We start from the raw sequence: 17166 nt of genomic DNA, 5'->3' as shown, positions 1-17166 counted from the left end.
TAAAGAGTGTACTTGTTAATAGTTTCCATGATAGGATTCCTGAAGTGCAAGAATGACGGCAATACTGAGTACAAACACCAGATTAAATTCACAGTCAGTGTAACATGAGCTCGTACAAACTGGCAAAAACATAAACAAACTTAGGCCAGCCCCCAGAGGTGATAAACAAGAAAGGAATTAAGAAAAACAACCCTTGGAGCAAATAAGTCAACACCGTAAACAAATAAATCAGTGTTGTGACCAGCAACTATTAAATGGATATCATGTTTATAACAAATTTGTTAAAGGACTGTTGTAGCTTTACCCAGCAGGCAGCTCAGCACCACATGGATGTTCACTCACTCTCCACCCTCAGTGGGATGGGGGGAGAACTGAAAAGAAGAGTGCAAGAACTTGTGGGATGAGATAAGGGAAGTTTAATAAGAAAGACAGGAAGAAAGAAAAAAAAAAAAAGAGGAAGAATAAACAAAGTAAGTGATGTACAACTGCTCACCACCTGCTGACTGATGCCCAGCCAGACACTAAGCAGCAGCAGCTCCCCCAGCCAACCCCCCCAGTTTTGTTGCTGAGCACGATGCCACATGGCATGGGACATCCCTCTGGCCAGCCTGGGCCAGCTGTCCTGGCTGTGTCCCCCCCCAGCTCCCAGTGCGCCCCCAGCCTCCTTGCTGGCAGGGCAGCATGAGGAGCTGGAAAGTCCTTGGCTCTGTGTAAGCACTGCTCTGCAACAACTAAAACATCAGCCTGTTATCAGCATTATTGTCATCCTAAATCCAAACACAACACCATACCAGCTACTAGGAAGAAAATTAACTCTATCCCAGCCAAAACCATGACAAACAGCCATGCCCCTGATTCAGTCACACACTAGAGATCATGCCTGGCTTTAAGCACACGGGTTCATGTCGGAATTAAACCTGAGCTACTCAAGTACCCAAAGCAGAGGACGTACCTAAGTACATTTCTGAATTGTGATCTAACTTTGTAAGGGAGCTTGGTGAGGCTTCCACTGCATCTGACTTCTGTACCCATTCGGTTGGCAATTGTCTAAATTTCACAAAAGTGGCTACCATCTGCTGATGAATATAGATAGGATGGTTTAAATTAGGATATTGAAACGCCTCTCAGCCCCAGCTGAAGTCTTATTTATTTGTGTGCACTGGATCAGCCTCAGTACAAGCAATCGGGCTGTGTGGCAACTTGGCAGCAGAGATCAGCTCTGGTAGAAGGGTGCAGTGGACACTGTTGGGGAGCATCGGTTGATTCAGCACAAGGCATCTCTTAGATCCACAAGTGAAGATTTGAAACTTGGAAAATAATAATAGTGTCAATACCATGAGTGCCAGGCACAAGGTGCTATGCAGATTAAAAAATAATAATAATAAAATAAAAGATGGAATAAATAGTGCTCTGGGTTTCTAGAACCCCATACAACTTTCCTGTTTTAAACTTGTCTAAAACTTCTACTTTTGCTGTTTTTATCAAAATGTTTTGACAATGATGTATGCAACACAGCTTGTTTAAATCAGAGATCGGTTGACAGCAAAAGTCATGAATTCCAGTTTCTCGTGGCTCTATATGCAATGTGATTTATTTCCTTCCTAACCAAGTACGGTGTCTGATCAGGGTGATTTTCTAGATTGCCATTGTCTTTCTCCCATGTGGCATTTTCTAGTGGCTGGTATTACAGTTGAGCTCACTTCTAGAAATTTCCCTCAGTAAGGGCACAAACTTTCCTCTGCTGCACAAAATAACTTCAGTGAGCCTTAGCACCTTGATGAGAAGTTTATAACAGTGAGTTACATTTACAAAAGTTCTTAGATGTCATGGTCTATATTTTATTGTCATACATCTGGAGTAAAAATAAGTTGATTTTTTTAAGCAACATCTGGAGTAAATTCACGCAATTCTCTGCTGCTGTGACCTTACATCACTACACTACAATATTAATGAAACACACATTTAAAAACAAACAAACAAAAAAAAAACACTGTATTCTGTTAAGCATTGCCTATTTATGAGAACAAGCTAATTTTGTGAAGACAAAGCAGGGCTTTGCATGTCATAGAAGACTTACTTTAAAACTTGTCCAGTTACACAGATCAGTTTACACCCTTTTCCATCAACAAACAATTGAAAAGTATCACCAGCCAATTTGTCCCAGATTTGTAGGCTCTAGGGAACTAGCTTTCAAGGGAAAAGAGAGAAAATGGAAGGAAATAATATTACAGATTACACAGAACCATGTCTGTTTCCACTCTGCTTCCAAATCTGCAAGTTAAGGAGAAAGTAAAGATATTTAATTCAACAATTTGTTAAATCCTATATAATTTCAGAAGCGTATGGAAGGAAGTAAACTAAAATCCTAACCATAGATGAATTTTTGTGGACATTTTCTCTAAGTTTTCTAAAAAACAGGAGTAAGCACTGGAGGAAATGAGATATTTGTGTGATGTAGGTAGGAGACAGAAAAGTGAGACTGCTCTCTCCTATCTGTCAGCCACCACAGCAAGAGGAATGCTGCAGCTACTCCTCACATACTAACAGTGTTGGTAATACATTGTATTATCCCTTGAGAAGGCAGTTATTATGCTTATTTGGAAAAGACATCTCAGCACCCTGTAGTGAGGAAATCAGAACACAGCCCAACATACTTTATAAAGCATGGAGACAGGAATAGAAGACAAGGTAAGTGCATCCACATGTGAAATAACATCAGGCCCTGATGGCACAGCCGTGTCAGCACTGTTTTTACTGCCAAGTCAAATCATGTCTGCATAACTTCTGTTTCTGCAAAAGAAGTTTTTTCTTGTATTTATCTTTGCTGTAAGAGGCAAAAAAAAAAGAAAAAAATCCAATGGAGGCCATGAATGGCTTGCTGACTGAGGTAGGCAGCAAGAACCCCTAACCATGAAGCCAATGGCATTGCACAGGTATGTTTATGCCTCTATGCCCATCCTGAATCCATCTTGCATTATTCCCAGAGGTGAACAAAACCCTAAAGCTTGGAAGTAAAATTAGGGTCAAAGTACCACACAGTCGTTCTTATCTGGATCCAAGTTTCACAGCATGGAAATCCCAGCTGGTTTGAAAGCAAGCTGTAAATATGATGAGAACAGATTCTTTTCTGGCTGCTGGGAGTGTTTGTTTTATCTCCCCAGGGAGAATGTGGGTTCTCTAACCCACACTCTGTGTTTAGGCTCTCTGCTGGGAAACCCTAGAGAGGAAATTCTAAATCATAGCTTTCTGCACACTCTATTTGACAGCAGGGTCCTGGAAACTCACAGTGTCTCTGCTGCTCCCTTGGCTGAAATCAACAGAATTTCTATAGGGGATTTAATGGATTTCCCACTGGTGACTAATGAAGGTGTAACTAGTATCGGTGATGATGGGGAATTCTCCTAAGAGGTATTTCTCAGTTACAAAGAGAAAAAACAACAAACAAAAACATGTAGCTCATTTCAGGGAGCGTAATGACATTGATACAGGTTTGTGTACACCCAATCAGACCAATTACAGACATGAAAGGCTTTAGATAGGTACCATTGTTTCCCTAAGTGATTTTGCAACCTTTTTATACGCTTTTCACCAAATGCAATAAAAATCAGAAATATTTTAACACTACACCTTCCCTTCAGCAGTTTTAAAAAAAAACACTTTTTTTTTTTTTTTAAAGGGACTTTGGATAATTAAGCACAAAATTCCAGTTAATTTAGAAGTGGTCTGACATGCTATCTCAGTTTTCAGCATGTCAAGAGAGAAGATTTAATGTTCACTGGCAACCGCAACACGCTACCACCCCTGTACTCTATTATGTCATGTGATTTGATCCTTTAAAACTCACATTTTTAGGCAGCTTATTTACCTATGCTTCTTCATAAGATGTGTATACCAAGAGGCCCTGCCTTTCCTCCAGGACTATGCAATCTTTTGAACTACTCATGAGAAATCAGGAGCGTGACCTACTGCATCTGCTGGAGAATATCCAAGAATAATTGTATATATCAGTACAATCATCAAGCAACATCACCTACTTCGAATTCAAGCCAGGCTTAGTAGTCACAGCTGGAGATGAGAGTTTGGAAAGGAAAAAGTTGGAGGTAAGAGAAAGAATGAAGATTTCAAGGTGGAAGTTTGCTTCACCTGAGCTCATTTCTGCCCCTTGGGAGTGGGGCTGTCACCCTGGCTATCTTTTGTGTTCTTCTGAAGTATCTGGGTCTTCTCCGTGGTGTGACCTGCTGAAGCTGAGCCTCCTGTGGTGCTGCAGGGATGCTCCTGCAGTAGTACATACATCCCCGGTGAGATTTAGACTGGGCTTTTACCTGACAGCTGCTGCCATGGGATGATCTGTATTTCTACTTGTGGGAAAGAAAGATCCGTGGGTCTCATTTGTGGCAGAAATCTTATTTATTTGAACACAGATGAAAAGCTGAATGAAGCTAAGCTGTGTTTAGGAACATTCATATAACAGGAAAATCAATCAATGAAAACATACAGGAGTCAACTTTTACTTAGAAAGACTAGTTTGAAGTTAGTGAATAGATCAAAGCAGTTAAAACAAAAATAATGACTTACAAAGACTAATGATAGAGAATAAGAACCTGCACAAAAACAAATAAAACACCTGCCTGAACTTGAGGGTGGCAAGGGAATTATCCACAATGAAACATATTTCCTGAAACATGTTTACATGAAAATTGCTTGGGGGTTGGGAGCACAAGTTAATTAGCTGAAAAATGACTGGGTGGGTGAGGTTAGATGATCTGTTTGTCTAGTCAGCATTTTAAGGCCAATGCAGACTAAAGGAAGCAGAGAAAGGGAAAGGAGGACACCACAGGTTAAAAACAGAGCAAAGGACCCAGCACTGTATTGTTTATTTGATAGAGTAAATAATACCCCATAAAGTTACAGTGTTTAAAGCTGATCGAGGATAACTCAGTACAATGCCTTCCCAACAGCAAATGCAGTTCCCATAAAGTTGTTGTTTTCCACAGGAAAATTATATTTATATATCTTTTTCTGGGAAAAAAAAGGGTATTTTTAGTTGTTGAATTGACTCAAGATGTTTCATTTTAAGTCAGTTAGCTAAGTTGTTTTTCTTTCCTATGGCCAATTGCCTCATAGGAGCTCTAGACCAAGTACCTTGCTCTCTTTGGGCTGGGCTGAGCATTGTGGTTATACAACATCTCCACTGATGCAAAATAGCCATCACCTGACTTTATGACATGGTGCATCACAGGATTCACTTGAACAGAGTTTGTAACAACAGATGTAATCTAACCGGAATACTTGGCCCTTAACACATGATGAATATTGACTAACACGAGCCAAACACAAGGTTCAGCTGCACTGAGTACTTATATATTGGAATATTATAGGAACTATGATCAGAGCACATGCAACACTCAGAAGAAAGCCACCCACAGTTTCTGAGGTTCAAACACAGGCTGTCACATGCACAAGTAATACTCACAAAACAGACTGCACATTCAAGGCTAGGATGAAGCTTATCCTTTGAAAATTTTTCAAATAAACAACTTTACACAAAAAAGCATTATCCCAAAAAAATGCAAAGAAGTAGCTGACTAATCACTTGTGAACATGTAGCCCTGATAAAAGCATAGACGGCATTTAAATGAACACTTATGGCAGCCTTTTTAATCCCAGGAAACTGTCACACTATATTAGAATCACAGAACCATAGAATCATCTAGGATGGAAAAGATCATCAAGTTCAACCACCATCTAATCCTACCAGGTCCACCACCAAACCATGTCCCTGAGTGCCACATCCACACGCCTCTCAAATACCTCCAGGGATGGGGACTCCACCAGTTCCCTGGGCAGCCCGCTCCAATGCCTGACCACCCTTTCTGTGAAGAAATTCTTCCTGATATCCAATCTAAACCTCCCCTGGCAGAACTTGAGGCCCTTTCCTTGTGTCCTATCACTGGTCACCTGGGAAAAGGGACCGACACCCTCCTCACTGCAGCCTCCTTTCAGGTAGCTGTAGAGAGCTGTGGTGCAGTCTGCCCTCGGCCTTCTCTTCTCCAGACCAAACAACCCCAGTTCCCTCAGCTGCTCCTCATAAGCCTTAATTTCTGGTCCATTCACCGTTTCATTTCTCTTCTCTGTACACACTCAACTCAAGTTCCTTCTTGTAGCGAGGGACCCAAAACTGAGCACAGTAATCGAGGTGCGGCCTCACCAGTGCCACATACCAGGGGACAAACATTTCCCTGGAAACACTATTTCCGATGCAGGCCAGGATGCCACCTGGGCACACTTCTGGCTCGTGTTCAGACAGCTGCCAACCAGCACCCCCAGGTCCTTGTCTGCTGGGCAGCTTTCTAGCCACTCCTCCCCAGGCCTATACTGCCGCATGGGGCTGTTGTGACCCAAGTGCGGCACCCATCTTCTGAGCAATGCTGGAGCTCAGATGTGCTGTTGTATGTGCTCTGCTTTCCTAGAGTGTCATAAGCTTGCAAGCACTGGAACAATTTCAAATAATGTCATAGCAGGGAAAATAACGGGTCTGCCTTACTTAAAGTATGTGATTTAGATATCACATCCAGTTATTGACTTTAAGGCCCAGCTGTATAATCCTTACTCACACCACGAGAGCTTCCTTTGCGTGTTGTACCATGTATATAAATAGCCTAGTCTTTACATACGCTCTTTATTCTTATAATCTTTACTAAACCATACACTTACTCTTACATTGAAGTATGTGTTTGGCAAAACATAACTTGATATAACATCAAGTCTTTTTCATCCACTGGTGACCATACTGTTAGCATTTATTCCAGCAAACACGATAGAAACAGCATCCTTTTACCCCGTGTTTTTGGCCATTTTCAAATGCAATTGCAACCTGCTTGGAAACCCAGTGACTCTGGATGCAAGAGCTCATCTCAGTGGAAATGTTGACCTTCCAGCTGCATCTTCTCTCTGAAGAACAGACAGCAGTCCTTCAGCTTAGCTGGAAAGAATGAAATCTAGCAAACTCCAACTTCAGGAAACAAGTACATGCTTAAATCCCACTCACTTAAACTTAAATCCTTCATACTAGCCTTGAAGGAAAACTTTTCCTGAGCCGGGGTTTTATACTTTAACTGACTTAAGTTGTTGAACTGGGTTGATAGGCTGCATAGGCTGCAAGGAGTCAAGACAGATGACTGTAGGCTGTGAGTTTAACACCCTTCTATCCTAATGGAGATCTTAGAAGCTGATCTCCTTCATCACTATTCATGGGTATTTGCCCCCATTACCATAATGACATGTGTAGGCAGAGTGCACGGTTAAAGAAAAATAAACAAATGATATTGCCAACCACTGGCAAGTGCCCAAAGCCGTGCCACCATCTGCCAACCCCACTCACTGATAAAATAAATTCTTTTCCTCCTGGCATTTTGCCTAAGCTCAGGAATGTTAAATTAAATAAGTATTCCTAGTTGTGCACACTGAAAGTCAGAAAATCTGGATCCTAATGGAAAAAAGAGGAAATGGATCAACATCCCAGGGACTTTCCACCAAAAGCCTTTCATTACCTGGACCTAGAAACTCAGACCTAGTGAGTTAGCATAACATCATCCCGGGAAATATTACTGGCTACACCAGGTCATAAGAGGAGGGGAGAACCCTGAATCCCTGAGGCTGACCCCCCAAAATATTGTCACATCTTTATGGAGTACCTAGAGGAAATCAGTTAGACTCTGGGGCACTCAGTAGTTTACATAAGTAGAGCCCCTGGGGGTGAAGGCAGAATAAAGGCCCACTGTAGGAGTTTGTGCTGGGCAAGGTCATCCAGTTCTCTTTCCACATTTAGGGTAGATTCTACCCTCAGACGAAGCACAGATACCAAGTCCGTCTCAACCTGCAAAGGCAACAGCTGTGTCACAGTGGAGATGTGAGCTAAAACTCCAACATAATGGTCTGCAGGGACAGTGGCAGCACCCCCTTTCCAGCAGATCTTACTTTCCCCACCTAGGTCAAAGCAAACTCCATTAATGCTTCATTAATGTGCTGCAGGGTCAGCTCTGGCTCCTTCAGGAGAGGAAAGCTGTGAATGACCTCATCGTTGCTTTCTCATCCAAGTAGCCTTTCCACAAAGAGGCACAAGATATCGTTTTGAGCCCATGAAGGCTCAGGGTCTCCCTGTTTCTCTGTCACATACTTCTTTTGATAGACAGGCACCAAATATGAATGGATCCACAGAATCATTTTCCTATCCAATGCCTTGCAACCAACCACTGCTGATTTACACCATTGCAAATAAAAGAGGAATCATACCTCACATTTCTACTCTATGTACATCTCTTAGATCAGCATCTAAACAGAAAATGTACTTGATAAAGTGCTCGATTATCAGCTTTCAGCTTTAATTTTGTACTAAGAAAAGAAACTTTTAATTGTTACCAGGAATGTGTGTTAAAGGGGAAGGAACCAAAAATAGCTCTGGATGGGGAAAAACAAAACAAAACAAAACAAAACAAAACAAAAAAATATAGCTTCTATTCTAACTGCACATGTATGTCTGTTAACCTTAAGGATTTGCCAATAGTAAGGGTGCATGTTTTAACTTGCTATGAAATGAATGTGCCTATGGGCCAGATTCATATCTTAGTTATAACTATGTAAAGCAGAAATACATTTCTTTGAAGTTGTTAGATTTGTTTTGGATTTATAGTACTCTGAGATCAAAATCAGAACTGTGTTTTAAATTGAGATGAGCAGAACAATGAAAGAGGCTAAAGATTCATATGGCAATGAATACAACAAGTTCTTTAATATAAAACTAAATTTTTCTGTGCACAGTGTAATGAAGCAGGGGAACGTTGCTGTCTAGATGTTTTGTATTACTGTGTAATGAAGTTAGTATATAAATTATTGCATGCAGACACGCTCTCACATGCTATTTCTTTGGCTCGCGTTTTAGTGAGTTTCTTTGCCTTCTTTGTTCTGGGACCCAAGTCATAAAATAAAATACAAAAGTGAATACATTTTATCCAAATGTATACATATTTAATATGTTTAGAAGCATAATGATTACTTTTAAAATGTTTTCCTTATTACATGCTTCCTAGAATAAAGAAGACAAACAAATACACATTTTACTTCAACTGAAAAAAAAAAAAACCCTTCATATTCTAGGAAGAACCAAAGGAAATATGTAATGTTCTGGTATAGGTAAGGGAATGCCTTGAGACTGCATTCTGTAGCTTTTTAGAACATCATAAAACAAACATGGTGTATGCTTCTCCTCTTTCCCATTAAAACAAAAAAAATGTAATTAATAGTTAATAAAAACACAAAGTGAAGCATCCCACGTAATACACTGACTTTGTTAATCTTCTGTGATCAATACAGAAGCTAAGACGAATGCATAAACCAAAGCCGTAATTAATGATAGCTGAAATGGATTTTAAAGTCTTTTTTTTTTTTTTTTTTTTTTTGTAATACATATATTTATGTGCCTAAAAGCACCCAAATGCAAACAGCTTGTTAACAAAATATACCTCTTAAGCTGAAATTACCACTTCTGGTTGTTCTGACTTTTCAGAAAGAGTTAGTGGAGATGCTGAGTAAGTTAATTGATTAAATATGACCTGAATATATGCAGTCCCTCCAAAAGTCAATTTTACTCTGCCAAGGAAATATGGCCCCAGAAAAGTATCTTTCCCTACCAATAAATGTGCCTGACCCCCAGAAAACTGAGTTTTTGCTCAGCTTCCTAAACACGAAGCCTTGCATGCAGAACTAATGGCACCACAGTTGCACTTTTATCCCATACCTAGTGTATATGAGGATGCTTTTTGGCATGTTATTTTGTGAATTCTCAGTGCAAATTTTGGTGGTCTTCAAAAAAATCTATCGAGCAGATATAAAAACACTCCAGCAACAGGGGTGGGTTTTTTGCTCAAACAGCTGCTGTAGCCTTACGTTCTGCCAGGAAACTGCTTTTGGTGGGGACAGTTACTAGTTTGGAGAAACCTGACCACAAAACATGTATTGTTTTGAAAAGTTCGTATTTATGCAGTTCAAATGTACCTGGCCATGGCACACACTGTTCATTAGGAAACATCTGGCTATGAGTTTTCACAGTTGCAAGCATTTTAAAGCACAATAATGATTCTGAGAGTACATAACTCTGAAACAGTTATATGCAGGCAGGTTTTAATAACTAAATAAAAGTCACACGGAAAATTCATGTCACCAATTAAATGTCAACATGCTGATGTACAGGAAGACAAAGAGGCACATCTAGTCCTGTAACTGCAATGGTTTTTGGAGTCTGAAAGCCGGAAAGGTACTCAAATGTTTGTGCAGCAAAGTTTCCAGCTCTATTTTACAGAGAAGAAATCAGAAATAATAAACTGTTAGAAAAGATAAATAATTTGCAGCAAGATGAATTTTGTGAACATTGGCCTAAACAGTTTTTGATCCAGAAGGGGTACAGAAAGAAAGGTAATTGCTCAGCGCAATTCTTTTTGTATCAGTTATCCAGAGTTTATAAATTCTGTGTGAATGTGAGTCCATGAAAGCTCACTTTCAGGTAATAGTGGTTTGGTTGCATTAGAGTCATAAAACATAAGAGTTCTCAAAAATGTATTTTAAGGAAGACTGCTTATGCCAGATTCTGACACAAAGAAACTAGTTTTAGGGACAAATATTGCTTAGTCTGTAGACACATGGATGCTATAACCCATAGAATTGAATGGAAAAGGAATTCTCTTGTTTTGGTGTGTGAGACACACAGTGCAGCAAACATTCAGCTTCTGCAGTCATCTTGTAGTCAGACACTGAAAATGGACAAATGGTCAGCAGTGTCCCCATTTTTTAGCTGCACGTCACCTATGAGAGACTAGCAACACTATCACCTACCCTTCAGCCCACAAACCCATTGAGGGAAACAGAGTTCAGTTCTAAAAGATGCGAAACATTCATTTTATATGTGCATATTCCCTCTGAGGTCTAAGGCAGTCCACAGCACACAACACTTCACAGGACTGAGCCTCTAAATAGAAGCTTCCTCCAGCCTGATCACTAGAATTTATGCATCTAATATTGCTATCTTGAACAATTATTCTACCTAGAAGAAGTCACTATAGAAGAGCTGTGTAGTAAGAAGAATATCTCTATTATTAAAAAAAATATATATGTTGATTGTATGCACCAAGGAAATCCAGAAAAGAAAAAAACAAAACAAAACAAAAAAAAAACCTCTGCGTGTCTTATGCTACATTCTTTATAAATATATACAAAGGGCTTAGATGCTAATTAAAGATAAAGAAAGAAAAGATGTAATTCTTCATCACCAAAGTTTACATACTTACGTAGTATCTTACATCACAGAATAAGACTGAGTTACATCATTCTACTCCCTGCATTCCTATTATACCTTTATAGTTCTTGGAGATTTTCAATACTGTCCCTAAGGAATATGAACATGTAGGTCATTTCTCAAAGAGAACTCGATGGTGCAGTATCGTTTCCACAAGCAGGCCGAGCTAAGCTGTTTGCAGCAGGAGTGCTGCAGCTGCACAGCAGAGGCACAAGCACAGCCAGAGGAGGGACAGAAGCCCTCTGGAGCCATCTGATACTGAGATGTCTGAGTGTGTACAGCGAGAATATATAATTTACTGTAACGGCCTATTTCACCATACGCTACAACTGGACTGTGTCTGTAGTAATAATCACCATGTTTTGAATGCCAAAACAGAGGGATGGACAACTGGGACAGACAATAACACAGGACATTAAGGTTCCGTGAGTGCATTTCTCTCACAGTCTAAGCATAGTCTTGATCATTTAGAGGAGCTTTGAATCTTAGACAGAAATTGTCAAAGAGCAAGGGTCTTGCTAAAGTATTTCGGTGTAGGTACTCAAAAGGGAGAAAGTAAGAATTCTTCAACACCCAGAACAACTAAACAGGCAAATCAATCATCACCAAGGTTTGGCCTAAAATTAAATCCCCAAAAGTTTAGCTACCGTTCTTACAGCTAAGGAGTTTCTTCAGTGTACACTTCTGACAGGGACAGGGAGTAGCACGTTCTGATGTTTGCCCAGTGTAGCTCACCTCTTTGTAAACCTTGTAAAACTGACACCCATTTGGTGACAACTGAATTCAGTTTAACAATGCCAGTACAATATCCTGCCCCTCTCAGATACATACATCTTACTTCCATGGTCTGCTATTTGTTAAGAGTTCACGAGAAATGAATTTTGGGGTTATACAATGAATTAGATAAAGACAAGATCATAAAAAAACTTTATGACAAGATTATTTCAAAACTAATGCACACTTTCGTTTAAACACTGCAACTCAGGGGAGATGCTTTTTCGTTGTTTTTAAATAGAATAGCTCAAACAGGTAAGCATCCAAAATTTAGCAGGAATTTAGTTGTTGTAGATAGAATACATAGCAAAAGATGTGAAAAAGGTTAATTATTTCTACCCATCATACAGTTCGCATGCATTAACTCAGAAGAGAATATAAACTATTTCTGAAATAAAAATCTAAATATAACCTTAGCTCACACTTGTTATTATAAATATACAACAAGACAATGACCTGATGAACAAAGAAAGGTAAAAATAGTGAAAATTAATTCTACTTTTATACATTTTCTCAACTTTATTGAATATATTCTTATTCTCTGCTATCAGCTGTGATAATGCTCCAAGCCAAAAACAAGCTCCTCCTGTCCTTTTTCTGTGATTTACTGTTTGGACATATATGTTCTTAATCCTTAAGGATTTATAGAACAAGCTGTCATTTTAATCCTCCCTGATGCAACTTGCCTAGTATCTGCAGAAACTTCATCTGTTTCCTTCTAGGTGAGAGCAAGAAAATGTGCTGGCTGTCACATGGGATTGGAATCATTGCTTACTTCTGTTACAAGAAAGTTCAGGCATGGATAACAAACCATCTTTTGCTATCTTTTCCTGTATATACTAAAAAGGACAGTGCCAGTCTCAGCAGGTTTGTCAGTAGCCAAACCCTGAACACAGACTTCTTTTTAAGACTTTTCCGACAACTGTAAGGATCAAGCAATAGTCAGAGTTGTGATCCCTTGCACCGGCTTTCACCAGAAGATAAACACAGGATGCAGAAACAGAAGCCCAGTGTCTCAATGCCTCTGCTTACATAGGGCCACTACCCTGACACATCATCCCCATTGTATCTGTTGTGATTTCTCTGAAATGTTCTCATATAATTCCTACTAAAAAAATAATAGTTATCTGTGTCACCACACAAATTAAATTGATTTTTTTGTTCCTCATCGTTACACTAATCTTTTTTTTTTTTTTTTTTTTTTTTGCTAGTAAGTTAAACAGATTGGAAATCTGCTACATTTTGTATATTTGTTGCACAGCAAGCTGAGTACTATACTCAGTTCTGTCACTGCACTTTGAGCAACTTGCATAATCTCTGTTCCGGTTCTTGCAGACATCAAATGATGACAGTAACACTTACCTGTCTGACAAGATGGTTGTGAAATGTTTTTCATTAATGTTTGTAAGAAGGCTTTAGAATTTCATACAGAAGCTCTACAGACATTTTCCAGGTCAATATTATTACAACATCAGAGTCATTCTCCATTGTAGAACCTGTCTAATCGGTAGACAGGCAAAAAATGACATCCAGATGTTTACAGTTGCTTTGGACGGGTTAGAGAGGATGATACAAACAGCACAGTATCTGCGCTTGCCCTTTCAAATTATGATGCTACAACATCATTTCTTGTCTCATTCACTGAAGGGAGTGTCTGCCTACAGAAGCAAACAAAGCAAAAAGAGAACAGTAAATTCTTCCCTTGGTGCTATGAGTGAGAACAACTGAGTGTCCTCCCATTATGCTGTGGTAGCTGTTCATGCCAAGGACTCGGGAAGAGTCCTGGAAAATTTAGACGAAAAAAGTAACAATCCTCTGTCATATCTTCTTCTTTTCCCACTTCCAAGCACTGACTGAAATATGTATCCCATCACGTGCGGAACAATGAGGCTCTAGTTATTCTCAGGACAATTTTCCTGTGTTACTAATTGAGCTTGTTGTACGACAAAAGTTCCCAGCATTGAGAAGGCCGTGTGTTCTTCACATGCCTGACTCATGGCCAAGCTGAGTCTTTGGGTTCAGTGGCCACAGAGGACTACAAGCATTTGAAGCAATGAGGTGCTTCCAGAAAAAAGGAACACAGCTGAAGCTGGAAGTGCTGTGCCTGAACCCAGTTTCCATACTCCCTGAATGCTGCTGCATGCAGCCTGGCAGTCATACCACAGATCTGCAGCTGAATGTAAATAATAAGATTTATCTCTTTTTATATATTTATATAAATATATATATATATATTAACCCTGCAAGCATCAAGGGACAATTAGAAGGATAAGCTGGGAAAATGTTATGGAGGGCTTGTTCTTAAATGTAATTTCTATCTGTCTCTTTTCTTTATTATTTTTTTAAAGGTTTTATGAACTATGATGACATCTGTCAATGATAACAGGCCAGTGGAAAAAGCATGGAAGCAAAATTTGGATGATCATGTTTATTCTTATCAGAACTGCCAGCCATGTGGTACTTCTGACTCAGCAGTGCCTTTCAGCTCCTTGTGTTTCTGTTTCATTTGGCTGTTCAGATGGCAAGTTAGTTGGAGATATTGTAAGTATCCTACACTGTCAGGCACAATATAGCACAGTTCTCTAGTGTCTTCAGGAAATGCTGTGTAATAAATAATCATTCTTTTGATAGCAGTTCCCAAATCCCACCTAGAGAAACAGACAGAAGACCCGCTATTGGATACGAGGGTATATCACTTCAGGCAGGATATATGGTCTTTGCTTTCATTTTTCAAAGGGCCAGCTAGGAGAAAAAAAAATAGCTGTTTGATAGATGGAGGGTGGGGATAATAGAAAATCCTTTTCTCCATTGTAGAAAAATAATATCAAACGTAGCAACCTTGTATCCTGTTTTCCAGGAGGTATCTGGCACCACACAGGCACTGCAACCAGACAGGAAGCAAATTGGAGCCTCCCACGGTTGACCCAATATGATGAAGACACATACAAACTATCCCTGTTTCTTCATGCTCTGACTCTCCAAGCTGCATTAATTAAGAAAATCAGAGTCAATAAAATTGACTAGATTCTGAAAAATGAGAATTCTCAACATTAGCTGTCAATGTGCATATGCAGTTCAGAAAGCCAATCGTACCCTGGGCTGCATCAAAAGCAGCATGACCAACAGGTTGAGGGAGGTGATTGTTCCCTCTGCTGTGCTCTTGTGAGACCACACCTGGAGTGCTGCGTTCAGCTCTGAGACCTCCAACTGCTGGAGTAGGTCCAGAGGAGGGCCACAAAGATGATCAGAGGGCTGGAGCACCCTTCCTATGAAGACAGGCTGAAGGAGTTGGGGTTACTCAGCCTGGAGAAGAGAAGGCTCTGGGGAGACCTCACTGCAGGCTTTCAGTACTTAAAGAGGGCCTAAAAGAAAGCAGGATAGGGACTCTTCGTCAGGGAGTATACTGATAGGACAAGGAGTAATGGCTTTAAACTAAGAAAGCGTGGGTTTAGATTGACATTAGGAAGAAATTCTTTACTCAGAGGGTTGTGAGGCACTGGCACAGGCTGCCCAGAGAACCTGTGGATGCCCCATCCCTGGAGGTGTTCAAGGCCAGGCTGGATGGGGCTTTGGGCAACCTGGTCTGGTGGGAGGTGTCCCTGCCCATGGCAGGGGGGTTGGAACTGGGTGGTCTTTAAGGTCCCTTCCAACCCAAACCATTCTGTGATTCTATGAAAAATGAACAAGCAATAAACTTGATTAGAGTCACAGAACCATAGAATATCCCAACTTGGAAGGGACCCACAAGGATCAGTTAATCCAACTCCTCGCACCACACAGGTCTACCCAAAAATTCAGACCATATGACTAAGTGCACAGTCCAAACACTTCTTAAATTCCGACAGGCTTGGTGCACTGACTACTTCCCTGGGGAGACTGTTCCAGTGCACAACCACCCTTTCAGCGAAGAACCTCTTCCTGATGTCTAGCCTGAGCCTCCCCTGCCGCAGCTTGACACCATTCCCTCGGGTCCTATTCTGGTCACTAAAGAGAATAGGTCGGTACCTGCTCCTCCACTCCCCCTCATGAGGAAGCTGTAGGCTATGATGAGGTCTCTCCTCAGCCTCCTCTTTTCCATGCTGAACAGGCCAAGTGACCTCAGCCGCTCCTCATACGTCTTCCCCTATAAGCCCTTCAGCATCTTTGTAGCCCTTCTCTTAGACTCCCTTCTCACCTGACAGTGGGAGGACGGGACAGTGCTAGTGCCTATAACTAACACAGCTACTTGTGCACCCACAGGCTTTACAGATAGTACAAATGTATTTCTCGTACACAGACCTAAAGAACCTGCAATAACCAAGATAAAAATTAGTCATAAGATGAATCAAGCTGGTGGCAGCAGGAATGGATTTCAGGGCTGTTATGAAGCTATGTGACCTGGCTGGATCCCAGGTGGTTGATGAAGGAAGGCAGGCAGAGTAGGTTTGATTTAAGAAGACACCAGTGACATGTCCAGCGTTATATATGAAAGTGAGAAAGGTTGGAAATAGATTTTCGGAGACCTTGTCACAAAGGTGACAGTTAAATCTATGGGAATAACTAAAGTAATCTCACTTATTCATTTAGCTACCCACACACATACACACCCTTGCTGACTTCCTAATTGACACTGTGGTCAGAGAAGAAACACTGAATTCAGAGAGAGGCTATTTGTATTTTATTTCTGATCCAGCTGGACCCAAGTGGTGCCAGGAATCCTGTGAGAAAGGCTCCTTTCAGAAAGAAATTGAGCTGTATTTCAGTCAGTGTGAATTACAGTTCTCTGAAACCTCAAGTCATTTGAAAAATACTTTTGCTTGTTAAGCCAGCACAGTAACTTAACATGATAATGTTGCTACATTATCAGATAGAGAGCTTTTTTATATTTTTTAATAATTTCTGAACTGTGATGTTTTAAAATACAAGCAAAACAAGTCATTCCATGAAGAGAAACCTGATGAATCGTTTTTTCTTCCTTTTGAATTTGCATTTTTCCTTGGCATCTTCATACAGGCAGCCCCTTCTGTCAACACTTGACAGAACCCTTCCACCCCCCCTCCAAAAAAAAA

This window comes from Cygnus olor, chromosome 3, assembly GCF_009769625.2.
Source record: "Cygnus olor isolate bCygOlo1 chromosome 3, bCygOlo1.pri.v2, whole genome shotgun sequence".
Classification (NCBI taxonomy): domain Eukaryota; kingdom Metazoa; phylum Chordata; class Aves; order Anseriformes; family Anatidae; genus Cygnus; species Cygnus olor.
This window is presented reverse-complemented; position numbering follows the sequence as displayed.